Source organism: Capsicum annuum, chromosome 8 (genome assembly GCF_002878395.1).
Source record: "Capsicum annuum cultivar UCD-10X-F1 chromosome 8, UCD10Xv1.1, whole genome shotgun sequence".
Lineage (NCBI taxonomy): Eukaryota > Viridiplantae > Streptophyta > Magnoliopsida > Solanales > Solanaceae > Capsicum > Capsicum annuum.
The window spans coordinates 18,208,223-18,228,223 of record NC_061118.1 but is presented as its reverse complement, the minus strand read 5'-3'; positions in this window follow the sequence as shown (position 1 = coordinate 18,228,223).

Below are 20,001 nucleotides of genomic sequence, written 5' to 3'. Positions count from 1 at the left end.
GGCCAATAATATAATCATCAAACAACCCTATGGTAGCACATAAATTTGGAGAAATACGAAATTTCCCTCTCGGTGCTAAGTAATACTCCCCGACAAGCTTAGAACGCGTTAGGAAATCCACCACAATATCACAAGGGTCTATCATAAAGACCAAATCAAATCTCTTTCTCATTTATCAAATCATATCAATTTGTGGATTCCTAACTCAACACAATTTAGCTCAAAACATTTTAATCTTCCTCAACATCAACAAGGTATCAATGCGTTAAACCATAACCAACTCAACATTTGGACAAAGATATGAAGACTCAATACATAATAATTTCAACAATTTAACTCATGAAAACCATCCGGAAAATACCAAGACTCATTGCAACTTCAATATCAATATTTCTCAATTTGCCATCCAACTCACATTTAAAGGTACTTGAGACATCAATCCATAGTAGGGATATAAATTTCCAATATTAATTATAAATTCATAATCAGAAAATAGTGGAGTGATAGTATAAATCAAGGCTTAACAAATTAAATCATCATACTTACATAATCAAATACTTTTTGGACATAATTCCATCTCAACATCATGAACATATCGGATGACATAATCCCATAGCTCATGGACAATAATATAAGATATAAAACCATATTTTCAATTCATGGTAAAACATGTAAAATCTCATGTCAATGTAATTCAACAAAAATACCGGCCACAAGATCCAAAGGATAATCTTGTTCAAAGCCCCACATACCTAAAAATGGAAGATAAATAAGAACTTCCGACTCCGGAACTTTATTCACGAAAATAAAGGGTGCTTCTCGAAGCCCTTAACATGATCAACTCGAATGCTAAACCAATTTGAAATTTCTACGGTTCAATCAAGAGACATAGAAGGATGAAATTTGGAGTAGTAGGGTTGGGGTTAGATCCTTAGGAAATTTTGGAGAAAAATTAGCTATTGAATGATCGTAATGGACTTAAATCCATGGTTTACCCGGATGGATTGGAGTGAGAATGACCAAAATACCCTTACAAATCAAATAATGTCAAATATGTCCTTTGGTGGACTATTTTGATAGGCTGAAGTAGATTGACCATAACGTTTTTCTCCGATGGCCAAATTGGATGAAACTAATTTAATTGGAAAGAGGACTTTCAAAGCTTTCTGTTGATATATACTAGCTCACCCAGATCATTATGTACAAGTAGTTATGATCGTTTGAAGTTGACCCTAAAATTCCCCTAGCCTCAGTATTTTTTTCCTGCATATTTACTGTTCACCACTATTCGCGGTTAGATCGGAATGATCATAACTCATCACTCGATTCCTCGTTTTGGATGATCCACATATAGTTGGAAAGATTATTCGATGCTCTACGCGATGATGGGTCGTATATCCAGAAATTCCACACAAAAAAATTATTAATCACGTTAAAGAACAGAATTAAACATATTTTCGTCCGAGATCTTAACGAAAAAATTTTCCAGGGCATCACATCATTTGACCCTTGGAAACATTCTTCCTCGAATGTTGATAGGTAGGTCAAGAATACTATGTAAATGAGTATATAGAGAAAAATCATCTTTCCCAAGCATATACTCCATTCTAGATTTTTTTGGATATCGTAGAAAACACACAAGCCAAGATAAACATAGCAATAAGGATTAAATCAAAGGAGAACAATACGTTTGACATGCTCAGGATTCGTAGGAAAGAGGTGGGGATGTTTGGCACGGATATCCACTTCAGCTTTCCAAGTAGCACTCTCCACGGATTGATTTCGCCAAAGCACTTTAACCAAAGGAACTTCCTTGTTTCTTAGCCTACAAACTTGAAAGTCATAAACCTCAACTGGAATCTCTTCATATGAAAGACTATGTTGAATACCCAAGCTTTTGGAAGGATCAATCACAACAGAATCACCAATAGACTTCTTAAGCATAGAGACATGGAAAACCAGATGGACGTTAGATAACTCTGCGGGCAATTCAAGCTTATACGCTACCTTCCCAATGTGATCTACAATCTTATAGGGACCAATGTAACGGGGACTTAGTTTTCTTTTCTTCCCAAATCTCTTTACCCCTTTCATGGGTTAAACTTTCATGTACACTAAATCACCAACATCAAATTCAAGGTCTTTTCTCCTTACATCTGTGTATGATTTTTGACGACTTTGGGCGGTTTTCAACCTTTCCCGAATTAACTTAACCTTCTCCATGGCCTCGAACACCACATACGGTCTAGTTGTGGCAGCCTCACCAACTTCAAACCAACCAATGGGTGATCAACACCTTCTACCATACAAAGCTTCAAACGGGGCCATTCCAATAGTAGCATGAAAATTGTTATTGTAAGCAAACTCGATTAATGCTAAGTGCTCATCCCAACTACCTTTAAAATCAAGAACACAAGCCCTCAACATATCTTCTAAAGTCTGAATGGTCCGCTCGGCCTGACCATCTGTTTGCAGATGGAAAGCAGAACTTAAACGAATTTGGGTACCGAGACCCTTCTTGAAAGATTTCCAAAACTGAGAGGTAAACTGAGTACCTCTGTCAGAAATAATGCCAAAAGGATTCCATAAAGTCTGACGAGTTCCCGAATATATATATTCTAGCATAATCTTCAGCTGTATATGATGATTGCACAGGCAGGAAATGAGCTGATTTCATCAGCCGATCTACGACAATCCAAATCGAATCATGATGGCGACGAGAAGGAGGTAAACCAACTATGATGTCCATATTCACTTCTTTCCACTTCCAAGTAGGAATGCTAAACTCTTGAATCATGCCACTGGGCCTTTGATGCTCCATTTTAAATTGTTGACACGTGGAACACTTCGTCACAAATTCTACTATGTTCCTCTTCATATCATTCCACCAATAGATTTCCTGCAAATCATGGTATATCTTGGTAGCACCAGGATGGATAGAGTATCGCGTACCATACGCTTCCACCATAATCCTCTGCTTCTTTCAACAATTTTAACCATCGCTTCTGCCTAAGATTCAACTCATTTTGGGTGAATACATACTGCAAGCTCTTATGATCCGTAAAGACATCGACATGGACACCATACAAATAATGTCTCCAGATTTTCAAAGCAAAAACCACGGTAGCTAATTTAAGGTCATAGATAGGATAATTCTTCTCGTGAGGCTTTAGCTGCCTGGAAGCATAAGCTATAACCTTGCCCTTTTGCATCAATGCACAACCCGAACTAACTCTGAAAGCATCGTAATACATCACAAAACCATCAACACCGTCAGGAAAAGTCAACACAGGGGCTGAAGTGAGTCAAGTCTTCAACTCCTGAAAACTCTTCTTGCAAGATTCAGACCACAGGAACTTCACTTTCTTTTGGGTCAAACGGGTCATAGGAGACACAATAGATGAAAACCCTTCAACAAAACGATGATAATAACCAGCTAGACCGAAGAAACTTCGGATATCAGTAGGAGAAGTAGGTCTAGGCCAGCTCTTTATAGCCTCTATCTTTTAAGGATCAACTCTAATACCTTCGGAAGACACAACATGACCCAAGAGGGCTACAGAGTTCAGCCAGGACTCACACTTACTGAACTTAGCATAAAACTGATGAGTTCAAAGAGTTTCCAACATAATTAGATGATGATCCACATGATCACCCTCACTTTGAGAGTAAATAAGAATATCATCAAGGAATACTATTAAAAATAAATCCAGATATGGCAGGAATACACGGTTCATAAGATCTATGAAAGCCGCTAGAGCATTAGTTAACTCAAAAGACATCACTAGAAATTTAAAATGACCGTAACGAGTTCAGAAGGCTGTCTTGGGGATATCACATTCCCTAACCTTAAGTTGGTGATAACCGAATGTGAGGTCTATCTTCAAAAAATAGCTCGCACCTTGCAATTGATCAAATAAATCATTAATTCTAGGAAGCGGATATTTATTCTTGATAGTAACCCTATTAAGCTGTCGGTAATCAATACACATCCGCAAAGAACCATCTTTCTTATGCACATATACGACAGGTGCACCCCATAGGGACACACTAGGTCTGATAAAGCTTTTGTCTAAAAGATCTTTCAATTGCTCCTTCAACTCTTTAAGTTTCGTGGGAGCCATGAGATACGAACGAATGGAAATAGGTTGAGTATCGGAAAGAAGGTCAATCCTAAACTATATCTCTCTATCAAGAGGTACTCCAGGGAGATCTTCTGAAAAGATATCAAGAAACTCATTAACAACATCAATTGACTGAATTGTCGGGGTTTTAGACTTAGTGTCTTTAACCCAAACCAAATGGTGAATGCAACCCTTGGAAATCAATTTCCTAGCTTTGAGATAGGATATGAAATGACCCTTAGGAATCACAGAACTCCCGGACCATTCGAGGATAGTGTCACCAGGAACCTGAAACTTGACCACACGGGCACGACAATTAATAGACGCATAGCATAAGTGACTATTCCTAGAATGCCCCACAGCCTCTTGACCATAGCTGTGGCGCGCTACACATCAATGCTCAAGACTCTACGTAATACGGCTTGTCAGACTCCGTAGGACTCTTTACAACCTTAGTCTCTGATACCAGTTTGTAACACCCTAAAATATCATCGAGAGACAACACACAGTGCCCAAGGCTACACATTGCCTCAAGCTAACACTTTAAGCCAAAACACTACCCTTGGGTTCCAACACAACAACATACCCACTATGCTAAGGATATATATATAAGTACATATAATATCACATCGTACATGGCACGGAATATCGTTAGACTGTACATATATGAAATGTCTATACATAAACCAACCCAACAATACACTTGTCTGACATAGCCTCTATACAGTAAAATCAACGAGCTATTGGGACAAACCCCCAACTGACTCAACAGACCAAAGGGATCACAAAATAATAGCACCAAAACTAACAACTTGGTCCTCGAACCATGAGGACTCACCACTGAAGAAACGCAGATGCGGCACTCGGATATCACTGTCGTGGCTGCGGCTAAGTACCTGAACCTACATCATGGTAAGAATGTAGCCCATAGAGAAATATGTGGGATAACACAAGATATGTACTGAGTATATGGGGGTGCATGAAAAATATAAATAATATCATAAATTTCATTAAAACGTACATACGGACGATAATGATACACCTAGCTTGAGTGACATTGAATCATACAACTCATAATATCTTAGATAGGAAATATAGGAGAAAAACCTCATAAATCATTATAGATCATTATAGGCAACATGACTTACCACATCAAAACTCAGAGTGACTCTGTATTTCAATAAACATGACTCTTATGGACAAGGGAGTTTCCTCTAACCGACAACTCCACGTGAGCTACGTGAAATACCAATATTTAAAACCCACATTAGCGGGAGAGTCATGCTCTTTGCCAGGGAGTACGACCTTAAAACAACAATAATCACAATCGGGCTCTCTGGCTAATAATATCATCATCAAACAACCCAACGGTGACACATAGGTTTGTGGAAATACAAAATTTCCCTCTCAGCGCTAAGAACAACTCCCCGACAAGCTCAGAACACGTTAGGAAATCCACCACAATATTATAAGGGTCTATCATAAAGACCAAATCAAATCTCTTTCTCATTTATCAAATCATATCAATTTGTGGATTCCTTACTCAACACATTTTAGCTCAAAACATTTTAATCTTTCTCAATATCAACAAGGTATCAATACGTTGAATCATGACTGACTTAACATTTGTACAAGGATATAAAGACTCAATACATAATATTTTCAACAATTTAACTCATCAAAACCATCCGAAAAATACCAATACTCATTGCAACTTCAATATCAACATTACTAAATTTGCCATCCGAATCTTATTTAAAGGTACTTGAGACATCAATCCATGGTAGGGATATAGAATTTCCAATATCAATTATAAATTCATAATAAAGAAATAGTAGAATGATAGTTTAAATCAAGGCTTAACGAATTAAATCATCATACTCTCATAATCAGATACTTTTTGGACATAATTCCATCTCAACAGCATACACATATCGGATGACATAATTCCATAGCTCATGGAAAATAATATAAGATATAAAACCATATTTCTAATTCATGATAAAATATGTAAAATCTTTTGTCAATGTAATTCAATAAAAATACCTGGCACAAGATCAAAAGGATAATCTTGTTCAAAGCCCCACATACCTAAAAATGGAAGATGACTATGAACTTCCGACTCTGAAACTTTATTCACAAAAATAAATGGTGCTTCTCAAAGCCCTTAACATGATCAACTCGAATCCCAAATCAATTTGAAATTTCTACGGTTCAATCAACAGATATAGAAGGATGAAATTTGGAGTAGTAGGGTTGAGGTTTAAGTCTTAGGAAATTTTGGTGAAAAATGAGCTATTGAATGGTCTTAATGGAATTAAATCCATGGTTTACGGGAATGAATTAGAGTGGGAATGACCAAAATATCCTTGAAAATCAAATAATGTCAAATCTGTCCTTTGGTGGATTGATTTGATAGGCTGAAGTTGGTCGTCCATAATTTTTTTCTTCGATGGTCAAATTTGATGAAACTAATTTCATTGGAAAAAGGACTTTCAGAGCTTTCTGATGATATATTGTAGCTCACCCAGATAATTATGTATGAGAAGTTATGATCATTTGAAGTTGACCCTAAAATTCACTAGGCCTTAATATTTTTTTCCTGCATATTTACTATTCACCACTATTCACGATTAGATCGAAATGATCATAACTCATCGCTCGAGTGTCCATTTTGGATGATCCACATATCTTTGGAAATCTTATTCGATGCTCTACATGATGATGGGTTGCATATTCATAAATTCCTCACAGAAAAATTATTAATCATGATAAAGAATAGAATTCAACTCATTTTCGTTCGAGATCTTAACGAAAATTTTTTTTGGGGCATCACATGTTATTTGTCCCATAGAGGTTATATTGCCTCTAATACTTGATATTTGGCCCATAGAGATGCTATTTTCTCTTAGACTTGATATTTGGCCTATAGAGATGATATTTCCTCTTAGACTTGTTATTTGGCCCATAGAGACGCTATTTCCTCTTAGACTTGTTATTTGGCCCATAGAGATGCTAGTTCTTCTTAGACCTGATATTTGGCCCATAGATATGCTATTTCCTCTTAGACTTGACATTTGGCCCATTAGATGCTATTTTCCTTAGATATGACGAATGGCCTTTAGATATTATTTTTCTCATAGTCATGATATATGACCTATAGATGCAAGATGCTTATTGATATTATACCTCCTAAATGTGAGGTGCCTCTCATATGTAAGATGAGTATGGATATGTTACATCTTAGAAATATGATATCGATATGAGTTTTGCATATGTATATGGGCATAAGTCCATGTTTATGATGTTTTGATTATTTTAGACATATTATTAGGCCAAAGGTTGTATTATGATATGAGTTGGATATCGAGAAAGTAACTATACTTTTAAATGATACGATTGTTGTTATGAATATGTGTATACATTTATACACCCATCTCTCCTATATGTGATGGAAGAAGATGTGACATGATGGTTTTGACTTCATTAATTTTAATACTGGTGATCACTAGCATAGATTCAGTATATTCATGATTATTATATCAACAATTGATATGATTTTAGCTAAAATACAATGTTATGACTATTCTTTCTAAATAAGTATTAAAACCCACTTTTCACCCTTAAAAATGGATTTCTCTACAATAATAATTGCCTAATATAATGGAAAACTTAAATATACAAAAAAGCCTAATAATGATGTTTCAAAGATTTGACAAAGAAAATTTACACTCTTTTAGCCATGATTTGAGTTTGTGCACTTATATATGTGTGTGTGTGTATTAATGATTATGATGATATTGAAACCCGATAAGGCCAACAGATGTTGTGATGATGATATTGGTACCCGACAAGGACAGAGGCTAATTATGATGATGATGGTCATGATGATTATTGTTAGGATAGAGATGGTTATAATAATAAGATTGTGATATTGATTGTGTACCTTGAATTCATTCCTGCATGTGTATCACCTATCACCAGTATATGCCTATGTCTATCAGCCGATGTGGGACGATTGCATAGATATCTGTGATGACTTTGCCTTGTGTTGTTTTATTCTGATTAAACCTTCCGAGCCTGGGCTCTGGGGAAATGCATAGGCTTGATTAGGTATTTTCTTGTACAGAATAACCAGTTACTCGTGTCGATTTGGATATTGTTATTATCATTATTAAGATCATTATTATGGCTAATTTATGAAAGATTGTCCATTGATTCGATGTTGATACTTAAGGTATTTTTCTAGCCACTTATATCTTACAATAGCATTATTATTCATTATTATTTAAAGTCTATCCTGTGGATAAAAGCCCTGATTATGATAGTATTAAATCCTGATAGGATTTAATGAAGTCTTTAAAAAAAGGCATGAAGATTTAGGTTATGACTCGAGTTGAATCTATATACATATATGTATATCCAGCTATATGTAGTTATGGTATTACCGTATATTCCATCTTTCTTTATCTACTCAATTTGTATATTTATTTCTTCGACTTGTATACTGCTATATCTCTTTCTTTTGCCCTTCATTAATATATATTGATCAGTGATATACAATATATTGTTGAGATCCCAAAGTACGGCTAGTATAAGATAGAGCACCCTTATTTATTACCTTGTCATATTAGGTTGGTCTATTGGACATGAACAGGATAGTTGTTCCTTATTATCTCATTGGCTTGTTATGATTTCTGGACTCTTTGATGTAGTATTCATTCTGTTAATGTTCTATTTATATCTTCTTTATCTTTGGATCTTAATTGGTAGTTTCCTACTGAGTACTATTCTTCTAGTACTCATACTACACTTCTGCAGCCTGCAGTTCATTGTATGGGTTATCATTGTTAATGTGTACGTCATACGGAGCATCTATTGTTCAAAGACTTAGAGTGAGCTCCTAACATTCGGAGTGTTACTTATCTCTCTCTTATGTATTAGACTAGTCTCTATATTATATCCAGAGATTAGTTGTATTAGCATAATTCCTTTGATAATTCACTTTTGTACTCTTAGTATATTAGTAACTCTTGTATCAATACCACTAGGTTTGTGGATTCATTTATATATTGATCTTTATTTCAGATATTCCACATTCTTTCCTTTATGTATTTGAGTAGTCTGTTACTAACCGTTCTTAACTATGAGGTTTAGCTTGCCTAATGTTGAGCTATAGTAGGCGCCATCATGACCTAAGTAATTGTGTCGTGACACACCTTAGGCCACGACTTTTGTTAGCTTTAGTAAGATCATTAAATGTATTGTACCCTTATTAATGATTTGTGTAGAACTTTTGATGAGATTGAATACTAAATGAATATGCTAGTTAGGTATTGGGAGTTGTTGCTAACTTTGGGTAAAATCCGGTGATTTCTTTATATACAATACTTATCTGGTTGATTGATATGGCTTATGGATATGGTTTATTGGTATAGTTTACAGGTAAAATCTATTTATATGAGCTCTATTTGAAGTCTAGCAATAATAATGGCATTGACTATAAGAGTTTTAGTTCAAATTCGACAACTTATAATGATATTAATAATATGAGTTTTGGTTAGAGTCCAGCATCTTATAATGATGATGATAATATGAGCTCCAATTCATGCCTCGCAAATAATGATAATGATAATAATGCTATTTAGTTTCAGTTCAAGTCTGGAATTGGGAGTTATTGATGATATAATACGATTTGGATGGATTCTTGGTTATGGTATGATAATTGGTAATTTATGGTAATTTGATTATTAACTTTTTTTGATTTTACCCTCCAGGTTTATGAGGTCCTATGTTGGGTTATTTACTTTTCTGCACTTACTGGATTAGAAGAGCCAATTTAGTAGTTATAGTTGTGGGATCTTTCTACAACCTTCCCGTATCTATTATTTTATTATGCACAACAGTGTTGGAGCTTATTTCTAGGTTTGATCTAGTATCTTGACTTAGAAAATTTATCTTGTATCCTATTTTATTTATAACATGATTTTATGTAATACCCGTGCCTTTTCCTAGCTATAAATAATCTCAAGAATGCTAGGACTTACTTTGAAATGCAAATCTATTTTGCACATGAAGTAATTTTGAGATTATCCCTTTCTATTGCGTGGGAAATTGAGTTGGCTTTCCAACGATACCAATTTCATCCAAATCCGACATCATACGAAGGAGTTATGGTCGTTTACTTCGGAACTACCAGAATCGCCCAGGTGTGACAACCCAGTTGGCGGACCGTCAAACTAGTCACAGACCACCACTTAGACTGTCACTTCCAAGGGCAGAACGGCCCCATTCTTGTTAAGGCCTGACGGCCAAGTTAACGGACCACCACTTGGACCGTCAAAGCCATGCCAGTTAAGCTACATTCTGGATAAGGTGTGACGGATGAGTAGATGGACCACTAGATATTCGACGGACGGTCACTCATACCGTCAACCTTTATCCAGTGAAGCCCATTTCTTGTCCACGTCTAACGGGATAAATGACGGTCCACGAAGAGTCTGATGGACCGTCAGTCTGACCGTCACACGCCACGTTCAGTTTATTTTTAGGTCATTTTAATAGGGGTATTTTGGTAACTTACCACTCGTCTATATAAACCCAATTACACCCGATTCTAGCCACTTTTTATCATTATATCACTTCAAACAACTAGGGTTTCTCCCTTAATTAAATATTCAAGACCAAGACTCAATCTTCTTTAAGAATCAGGGGATTTTAAATCCTTCCAGTTCAAAAACATCAAGAACCTTGAGTCAAGTATGCGTAGTGTTCGTCTATGGACCCCTTTCGTTCATAGATTCAAGAACCATGATTTTAAATGAGAAACTTTGATTTCCTTGTTGCTATGTAATGTTGTTCATGTCAATGACCATTTTTTACACGTCAGACTATTATTTTAAGATAATTTCATTGAAGCATGCATGTTTGTGGTTAAGACCCATGAAATTGGGTAGTTCAAGATGATTAGGTGTGCATGCAAGGTGTTTGTTAAAATGCCTGAGATGATAGAAGTCCATATTTACATGATTTTATGTTACCTAAATGACAAGTCCATATTAGCTATACACTCAATATGAATTCCATGATATTTATGTGTTGATATTATTGTGGTGTGAAGCATGTGTGATAATGGATTTATAGTACATGTACACGATATGTATCTATGTTTTCCCTACCATGTTTGAGATATTGATAGACTCATGAAGTACACTATCCCTTACTTATGATATTATGAATTGTGGACTCAAATCTTTTGCTCAAGTCATGTTATGTGTATCAGTTTTCTTCTATCGAGTCCTGTAGGTATTCGTACCCAAAACTATAGCTGAGTGCCAAGAGCCATGTTATGTTGTCACGATATCTTCAATCAAGCCATGTTCCAGAAAATTCAGTCAATCATGTGACTCAAGAAACCTCAGAAACCTGATGATCTTAGTCAGTTATCAGTATTATTTCGTTAGTCAACAGAAATTCAGTAAACCCAATTCATGTATAGTCATTTAAGTCATGTTTAATCTCTTCAGATGGGAGTATGAGTTAGCACTGAACACACCCAAGTATGGGACCTCACCTGCTTCAGATGAAGGTGTGATTCTTAGAAGCAATCCTTGCATTCCATAACTATGTAGCCAGCATAGGTTGAGACATCAACACTGCCAGCTTGAGGGTTGATGGGGCGGAAATCCGCCGTTCTCTTTTGGGGACACTGCCAGATTTAAGGGTCACTTATAAAATGTCTTTAACCGTGGCATGATATTGACAACCTTCTAATCTTGGTGGCGATTGGGCCCCAGTTCAGCTACTTTAGCATACATGGGGTATGTCGGTTAAACAACTACCTCCTAAAGTTTCAGACTCAGTCTCAATAAAAGAACTCAGACAGTTGTTTAGATATCCATATACCAGGGCTGTTAGATACAATCAAATCTCAGTTATAGTATGGAACTCAGACAGTTCCATCAGATACAGGACTATTAGATACAGTGCCTTATTCTATCAGAACTACATTTTCAGCCATGTATTAGCGTACCGATTTAGCTATCATGTACTCACGACCTCAGTTACTATGTATGTATGTTTGCACTCTTACATTCATATAAGTCAGTCAGTTAGCATTATTCAGGCATGTAAACCCTTCGCATTAGCCTACCTCACTCGTATACTCAGTACTCCTGTTGTACTAATATATTTTCGCTATGGTGCTTTCTTTTCATATTACACAATAGGTTCAGAGACACGAGTTCCATACCAGCAGTAGTAGTCGCATTCAGCACACAGAGATGCAGTGAGTCCTCTTCATTCGAGGACGATATTACTTGATTTATTCATTTATTAATTTAGTTAGTTTTCAGTTTACGGAGTTAGTTTGAGACATGTTCCTTCAACTCCTTATTCTGACAGTACTTAGAGGTTTTTAGATGCAGTTCAGATTCAGTTGTTTTGGGTATTTTCTACCCACATGGATGTCATGTTTTGACAGTTTTTTTATTCAGTTGAGCCTTATAGCCTATTGTTCATGTTTTCCATATTTTACAAGTATATTATACAATGTACAAGTACAGATATTTGTCATAGGTTAGCTTGTGGTCCTTCGGGGTCATAAGCACCATGTAGCATTCTGGTTAAAAAAATTGGGGCATTAGAAACCTGATATCAAAGCTTAAGGTTCAATAGAGTCCTAGGAAGTCTGAAAGCCGCATCTAGCGGAGTCTTGTACATGGGTGTGTTGCATGCCACATTTATGTGTAGGAGGCTATAAGATGTTTTAGGAACAGTTTCCCTTCTTTCAGTACACATGTCATGCTAGTGATCATAATCTCAACTTAAAACTCTCAGTCTAATCCATCCTTCTCTTATTTCAGAATATGCCTCCAAAGAGACGAACCAGCGAGCTCCTCAGCCCGAATATCCTTTGGGCAAATATGTTTCCCATATGGAGTTTAGGGTCACATTCACCATAATAACTCATTCTATGGATGCCCATAATAAACGGACACCAGTTATTCCAGCCAATCTAGTGGCAAATTCTGTAGCAGCTAGGATTCGGTACTTCACCCGGATGAACCCTCCATCTTTCTTCAGGTCTAAGTCTTATGAAGACCCTCAGGAGTTCATTGACCAATTCTAGAAGGTCATTGACATTATGGGTATTACTTCTATTTAGAGTGCTGAGTTAGTCACATATCAGTTGCAAGATATGGCTTACACTTTGTACAAACAGTGGAAATCTAAGAGGGTAGATGGTGCGGGTCTTATTGAGTGGGAGGAATTTGTCATGGCTTTCTTAGATAGATTCTTTCTCCAAGAGCTGAGGAAAGCCAAAGTTTTTGAATTCATCAACCTCAGGCAGGTAAATATGGTGTTTAGGGAGTATTCTCTCAGATTTACTCAGCTAGCCAGATATGCCCCTCCTGTTGTTACAGACAATAAGGCTAAGATAAGCCAGTTCGTGGTAGGGGTGAACGATAGTGTGGTAAATGAGTGTAGGTCTACGATGTTGAATAGTGATATAAACTTAGGCCAACTCATGACCCATGCTCAGCAGATATAGGAGCAGAAGGTTAAGACTAGAGAGAGGCAGAATAAAAGAACAAGATCAGGTAGTTTCAGTTTTGCTCCACACAAATATGAGGGAGGAAACCATTCATAGTTTCTTCCCAAGTCATCAACTCCAACTCATTCTACAGCCAGTGCTTCATTTCCTAAGTTCAGAGAGGGTAACCAAGATAGAGACCCAGTTTCTAAGTCTTAGGGCAGTGTTAGCAGTGCCCAAACTAATCCCCTATGTTAGACTTGTGGTAAGAACCACAAGGGTATTTGAAGAGCTGATAGTGATGTTTTTTTTTAGATGTGGAAATCTAGGCCACAAGATCAAGGATAGTCCTCAGTCAGGTCAGCAAAAATATCTCCATTCCCCCGCTCAGTCTGGTCGCCCGAATCAGCAGGATGCCACTTCCAGTGCTAATAGTGGGCAACGCCCAAACAGACTATATGCTCTTCAGACCCGACAGGATCAGGAAAATTCTCCTGATGTCATTACTGGTATGTTACATATTTTTCATGTTCATGTTTATGCTTTGCTAGATCCAAGTGCATCTTTGTCTTTTGTTACTCCCTTTATAGTAGAAGATTTCAAAATCAGTCCAAAAATTCTAGCCGATCCTTTTTTAGTCTCTACCCCAGTGGGTAAAACTATCGTAGCCCAGCGAGTATACAGGAACTGCCCAGTTATGATATTATGGAAATTCACTTCAGCAGACTTAGTTGAATTAGAGATGACTGGTTTTAATGTCATTCTTGGCATGGATTGGCTTCATTCCTACTATGCCATAGTCGACTGCAAAAATAGAATAGTTTAGTTCTAGTTTCCAAATGAACCTATCTTAGAGTGGCAGGGTAGTACTTCATCTTTCAGGGGTCATCTTACTTCCTACCTTTGGGCAAGGAGAATGATATCTAAGGGTTGTATTTATCATTTCATGCATATTAAGGATTCCAGCTCTGAATCTCCTAGTCTCAAATCAGTCCCAGTGGTTAATAAACATTCTGATGTCTTTCCCAAAAATCATCCAGGCATTCCTCCTGAAAGGAAAATAGATTTTGGCATAGACTTGCATGCAAGGTGTTTGTTAAAATACCTAAGATGCTAGAAGTCCATATTTACATAATTTTATGATACCTAAATGAAAAGTCCATATTAGTTATACACTCAATATGAATTCCATGCTATTTATGTGTTTCTATTGTTGTGGTGTGAAGCATGTGTGATAATGGAATTATAGAACATGTACATGAAATGTATCCATGCTTTTCCTACCATGTTTAAGATGTTGAATAGACTCATGAAGTACACTATCCGTTACTTATGATATTATGAATTGTGGACTCAAATCTTGTGATCAAGTCATGTTATGTGTGTCAATTTCCTTCTATCGAGTCCTAGGGGTATTCGTACTCGAAACTATAGCTGTGTGCCTAGATCCATATTATTTTGTCATGATATCTTCATTCAAGCCACGTTCCATAGAATTCAGTCAATCATGTGACTCAGAAAACCTCAGAAACATCATGATCTCAGTCAGTTATCAGCATTATTCCATCAGTCAACGGAAATTTAGTAAACCAAGTTCATGTATAGTTAGTTAAGTCATGTTCAGTCTCTTCAGATGGGAGTAAGAGTTATCATCGAGCGAACCCAAGGATGGAAACTCACTTGCTTCAGATGAAGGTGTGATTCTTAGAAGCAATCCTTGCGTTCCAGAACTATATAGCCAACATAGGTTGAGATATTAACACTGCCAGCTTGAGGGTTGATGGGGCAGACATTCGGCGTTCTCTTTTGGGGACACTGCCAGATTTAAGGGTCACTCATAGCATGTCTTTACCTGTGGCACGGTATTGACACCCTTCCAATCAGGGCAGTGATTGGGCCCCATTTTAGCCAATTTAGCATACATGAGGCATTTCAGTTAAACAACTACCTCCCATAGTTTCAAACTCAGTCTTAGTAAAAGAACTCAGACAGTTCTTTAGATATCCATATACTAGGACTGTTAGATACAGTCATATCTCAGTTATAGTATGGATTTCAGATAGTTCCATCAAATTTTAGACTGTCAGATACAGTCGCTCATGCTATCAGAACTATATTTTTAGCCATATATTAGCGTACAGATTTAGCTATCACGTACTCACAACCTCAGTTACTATGTATGTATGTTTGTACTCTTACGTTCATATCAGTCTGTCAGTTAGCATTATTTATGCATGTAAACCCTTTGCATTAGCCTGCCTTATTCGTATATTCAGTACTCCAGTTGTACTGACATATTTGTGCTAGGATCTTTCTTTTTATGTTACACCATAGGTTCAGAGACATGAGTTCCACACCAGCAGTTGTAGTCGCACTAAGCATACAGAGTTGCAGTGAGTCCTCTTCATTCGAGGATGATATTACTTGATTTATTCATTTATTAATTCAGTTAGTTTTCAGTTTATAGAGTTACTTGGAAAAATGTTTCTTTAACTCCTTATTCAGACAGTACTTAGAGGTTTTTAGATGCAGTTCAGATTCAGTTGTTTTAGGTATTTGCTACCCACATGGATGTCATGTTTTGACAGTTTCATTATTCAGTTTAACCTTATGGCCTATTGTTCATGTTTTCCGTATTTTACAAGTATATTATGTAGTGTACAGGTATAGATATCAAACATGGGTTCGCTTATGGTCCTTCAGGGTTATAAGTACCGTGTAGCATTTCGGTTCAGAAAATTAGGGTGTTACAATTTATCTTAGTCGTTCAATGACGTATACTGAATACTCGTGGTTTTGGTACTCATACTATGCTTCTGTACCCTTTATGCAAATTTAAGTACTAATTATCACCGTTAACGTGATGCTATGCAAGGTTGATTACAGAGAGTAGGTGAGCTCTTGGACTTGGAGTTATCTTTTTTCTGTCTACTTATCTATGTGTGTATTTCATCATCGAGATAGGTTGTATTTCACTACTCAGTACTTATATTTCATTTTTAGTAGCTCTTATACTGACATTACTGAGTTAGGATAATTGTTTACTTTTTATCTATCTATTAGATTATTAAGATTGTTTTATTGTAAATTCAAGTCTTTAGTTGTTTATTTTTGACCTTTAGGCCATTTTCCATCAAGTTAGTGCATTCCTTATAGCTTTGGGCTATGGTTTGGCTTACCTACTGATTGGATCAAGTAGGCACCGTCATGACTCTTTTTTCTGTTTAATTTTCTAGATTTTATTAAGTAAATAAAAAAAACATAGCCTTCAGAAAATGGGCTAACCCGTCTAAAAAACCAAAAAAAAGTTGAAATTAAAATCTACTTTAAATGACCCACCCGGACCAACCCACCTCCTGTTCTATTACATATACCCAATCAAATAGGGTTTTCTAAACTACTGTTTACTTCACTATTCTTTTCCAACCCTAGGACACCTGAGCCATGCCGCCTCCTGTGAATCGTTATTTTGTCTGCCTCCTGCTTTTTGTTGTCAATGTTGTACCTTGGATGCACTATTTGTTAGGATTTTTCCATTTGCCAACGTAAATCATCTCTCTTTGCTCTCCATTTCTTCCTTTTCTTCTTCTTCAGCTGCTTAACATTTGTTTTTTTATGTAGTTGTGTTTTTCGGTGGATGGGATTACTGTATTATTTTTGTGTGGTGTTAAGGTATCCTATCAACTGGAAGGTATTACTATCATAACTTATTGATCTGGCCGTGACAACTTTTTTATGAATATTGAACCCCATCCACTAGATTATAGTATGCTAAATAATTTGCTTTTCCCAAACTCTATTATAAGGTTTGTCCTAACTTATTAAGATTTTCCTAAACTCATTCAAAAATTTTTCCATCATTAATAAGGTTGACACATGAGTGTCTGTAATACCTTATGTAATATCCTAGACAGCTAATAATATCCATTTTGGGTCTAGGGCGATAAGGCTTTAAAATGTGTTAGAAGGGTGTAAGTCCTATTAACTTATGTACCTAAAATCTTTCCCATGATTTACTGATATGAGAATTTTATACTAATCTTGGGTGTCAGATTCAACCCAAACCACTATAGATATTTTCTACTCTAGGCCTAAACTACACGATTTAAAAACACGTCATTAGTGTGTAAAATCTATATACTTATATGCCATATATTTCTCTTGGTTTTGGTTGATGTTAAACTTTCATCCTAAGTTGGGGTCTTATACACACCTCCTCTTGTAGGCTTAGTATCCTTGCTAAGGTTTACTCTTATAACATGGAATTTTCATAGACTCAACACTGAGGTTTCCCCCACCTTTATGAGATTTGTCAAAAGTTAGTTGAGCTTTGACCCATCATCGACAAGGCTAACATAATAAACCAAGGTGGATAATATCACTAATATGTTAGGATAAAATTGACACCCTATCTTTTAATAAAAATCCCACATTGTAATACACAAAAGAGATGTTAGGTATATAAGTCAGCAGGTTTTAGACCATAGTGACACATTTTAAAATTTCACAAATTTAGGCTCATAGCGAATAATATAACTAGTGGGATGGGACATTAGAAATTGTATCATAGCCACTCATTTTTCAATCTTGATGATGGTTGATTAGAGTTTAATTGATTTAGGAAAATTTAGAAAGGTGAGGAAATCCCATTTTTTAGTCTGGGTGAACCTTATATGATAGGGAAAATCTCACTTAGGAGTTTTTATCCATAAAGAAGAGGCGTGTCACTTCGTAGATTAGGATAGTATTCCTATATTAGAAATATATGAGAGAAATGTAAGGTATATATGTAAGTAGTCCTTACACCCTAGTGACACATTTTAAAGTCATATGGTGTAGGCATAGAGAAGAAAATATTACTTTTAATAAAGGTTGTTATAAACAATTTCAAATCCACTTATATGGAAGGCTTGTAATGGTTGGTCTTAGTCCAAATAACTTTAGGTGAATCCCAAGATAATGGGGTAAACCACGGTGTTGAGTCATGGAAAGTTTCATATAGTATGGCATTTGGAAAACCCAAACTTCTTTAGAATAGAACTCCCTTATTAATAAATAATAGAGATTACATATGTTCTTATTTATAGAAGAGAATTAGCAGCCTAGTATAAGTAATACAAGTATGATGAGAATTCTATTATAGCTATACATATGCTTAGACTTTCTCCTACAAAAACTAAACTAGTATAGTTACTACTCAATTATGTAATTGATTCATGGCTTCTCACACTTCTAATTAAACACTGCTTCTAATACTTATCTTCAATTCTTCTTTCAATCTAGTGAGAGATAGACAGTCACTCCTAGCTTGCTTCAAAAACCAACAAACATCTGCTTTTCCCAATCCTTTATATGGATGTCAACTAGTTGATCCTTGGACCTTATAAACTATGTAAGATACTATCCTCTGGCTACCTATTTGTGAACAAAATTGTAATCCATTTCCATATATTTTGTCCTAGCATGCATGATTAAAATTACTATCATGTAGAGAGCACACAAATTATCACACAATAAGGTAGGTACCATAATTATCTAGACTCCAATGTCATAGAGAATATAGATGATCCAGGTCATTTGAACTACAGTGACTTCCAAAGCTATATATTTAACTTTAGCACTAGACCTGGCTATTGTAGATTGCTTCTTGGATACCCATGAGATACAATTTTCACCCAAATAGATGATATAGCTTGTGATTGACCTCCTTATGGTAAAACCCCCAAGTCAGCGTTTGAGTAGCCATACAGTCAATAGGTAGATTGTAAGATTTTCCTAAGTTCGTGATGTAGACTACTTTTGATATACCTGGGTATTCTTTTGAGTGATTAAGATGTTCATAGTTAGGTCTTTGAATAAATGGACTAGATGGATTGATTGAATGAGTTACATCTGTTTGACTAAGTGTTAAATATTACAATCTACCCATAATGCTTCTATAAAAAGAGACATCTACATCACTTCTAGTAGCTTCCTGCAGTCTATGTTTCTGAGCTAAAGGAGTATACATTGTTGTTTCTTATTTCATTTCTTTCTAGTTCAGGAGTTCAACAACATACCTCCCTTGACTTAAGCGGATTCCTCCTGAGAAGTATTTGACCTTAATTACTTATAACAAATAGATAACTCAAAGATCCTTCATTGTAAATTCTTTCACAAGCTTTGTAACAGTTTCCAAGATATGTTTTGTATTACTTCTTATCACTATAATTTCATCTATATACAAAAAAAGGAGAATTATTCTGTTAAGACAGTGAAGTATGAACAAAGAAGTATTTGTTGTACTGCATAGAAAACTAAGGTGAAAAAACTCAAACTAAGCATATCGAACCAGGTTCTTGG